We start from the raw sequence: 2628 nt of genomic DNA on the forward strand, positions 1-2628 counted from the left end.
CAAGATCCAGAGCCTTATCTTTACACCTCCAATGAAGACATCATATCACCAATAAACACCTGCCACTCTGCTCTTATTCACTCCTCTCTTGTTCCTTTAATTTTGCTCATTTTTAGACATTGTGAAGTTTGTAAAAAGCCATTGTTGCTATTCACCTATAGGAAAGGTATCAATAAAAGCAGGCTTGCCTCAAAGACACAAGGGAACCTTGAACCACCAAAGATGCAGTGAGAAATCATGTCACCTTGTTCCATTAAAAGAAACTGCAAACACAACACAGGACAGCTGAGGATTGTTAAAGTTTGAAAAACTCCTACTGTTCTTACCCACACACAATTCATCCCATGCAATGGTGTCATGGCTTGGAGGAACAGGTGAACTACTTGACTATAGGCAGAAATGAACTGCTTGTAAACTCTTACCAGCAGAGTTTGCATTGGAGCCATCATTGTCCAGCCTTAGTTTAGATTCCTCACTGTGAATTAATGGCATACAGCACATTCCTTCTTTTATTTACACAGAGCCCAGCCACAGGCAGCTTCTCTGATTTGAGTTTACTATTCAGTAAAACAGAACCCCTGCATGAGAAAACAATGGTAAGTAAGGGAAGGTTTAATGGCAAAATGAAACAGATGAGCAACTTGCATTAGCAAGATGTTCCATGCCTGGGTGAAGTCAGGTTTCAGAGGATTGCCAAGGGTATTGCAAACCTCTTTGCTTTAATGAATTGAATGAAAAGGCATTCACCTGAGACTAGCAGATTATTTAAAATCAAATATAGACCATCTTGTACTTGTAAAGGAAAGGACTCAGGAAAGATGCTGTAAACAATTTCCCTCTGTTCTTCTGGCTGCCCTTACACATTTTTAAGAAGGCAAACAAAGTAGCATGACTATGACTCCAAACAACTCTGAGAAAGCAAGTCTGACGCTCAGATTTTCTATATATTACACTTGTCAGGTGGTGGCACTTGAAAGGGCAGAACATCAATCAAGCACAAGATACATAGGGCTTGTATCTTCATAAATGCTGGTTTAGAGAAGCATTGCTCTCAGAGTTTTTTAGAGGCAACTATCACAAATAGTATATGATATAATGGCTAATAATACAAAAAAAATCTTATTTCCTAAAATAGTATTTAAAGATCTAATATGGGCATTTTTCCAAACCTTCACAACTGCAGCTTCCTTGTTGTTGTTGCTTTTAGAATGTCATATGAAGTACTGATAAAAATACATCATGTAAAAAGAGTGTAAATTCTTACTGTGTGGCATAAGTAAGCAGTCAGAAAAGAACCAGCTAGTGACCAGGGTGACAACAGTTATTTTATCTCTTCTCCTTGTCCCCCTCATTCACCTGACAGGATAAGTGTATGGTTCCTGCTACATGCTGTGAGGAGAAGCATCTGATCTACAAGGAGAGGAGTTTCTTGCTTGGGAGCTTGGCTGTTCTCTTTCCTCTTCCCTTGTGATCTCTGCATACCTGAGGTAATTGAGAGAACATCTGCAGACTGAATTATGCCCTTCCTTAAGGGCTGCAGAGGAAGGTCAGACATTTTCTGAAGGTGGATGCAGCCAATTCCCAAAATACACCAACACTGCCAAAAGCAGCGACAAAGGAGGCCTTGATTTGGAAACTGATAGTGGTTTTGCACTTACAAATGTAACTCATCTACTCTGTGATACAAAATGGAGAGCTAATAGTGACCGTTAGTCACACAATTACAGAAACACAGAAATTATAACTATTATTTTTTGCTTCTTTTTAACAAAATCTTGGTTTGCATGCCAACATTCTGTATTCTCTAAAATGTTAGAGATTCTAACCATGTGACAATGTGACCAATAATTTAAATGCTGCAAATACTAATCTTTTTCAGATTTGCATCTGTGAATTACATCTTATATAAGTCCTTTCAGAATAAATTAATACAAAGATTCTGTGGCTAAAGATATTTAAGAGCTACATAGCCAAGAATCAGAAGAATTTTCTCATAATGAATTTTCTCTAATCTCCTCTAAATTTCAATTTTGTCCAATAGTTTGTCCACATAATAGCAGCTTTGAAGGAAAGTATTTTCTGCTAGTAGAAAATATGGATGCAAAGAACTACTAAATGACAGGTCATGGCAATATATCTGGTTTTAATGATCTCTGATTATGATACTTAGGGCAGAGAATTGAAAGGATTAGCTGGTACTTAAAGGTGTAGCCCAGAGCTGGATATGAATTATGTTGCCTACTGCGCAGCTTCTCACAATCATGACCATGTCTAGTGTGGGAGAGTCCTTGGGGTGCAGAAGCCTCACAGACAGATGTGGAAGCAGACACTAACAGGACTCCAAACACAATGGTACTAATCTTAGAATCCATCTCTTGAAGAAAGACAATCACCAGCAATGCTTAAATTTAAAGAGAATATTTAGCACTCCTGTTATGATTACTCACTGATTTCACTGTAAGGCAATCAAATATTTGCTGGCTTATGAAGTTTTGCTGTGTATTATCTTTAACTATTTGGATTGCTGAGAAATAAATAAAAAAAAAAAACCTAGAGCTATTTTATTGCTATAAAAAAAAGATTATTTGATTTTTGGAAAAGAAGAATATTAATTGAGAGACTCCTTCT

This window comes from Geospiza fortis, unplaced genomic scaffold (assembly GCF_000277835.1).
Source record: "Geospiza fortis unplaced genomic scaffold, GeoFor_1.0 scaffold186, whole genome shotgun sequence".
NCBI classification, from domain to species: domain Eukaryota; kingdom Metazoa; phylum Chordata; class Aves; order Passeriformes; family Thraupidae; genus Geospiza; species Geospiza fortis.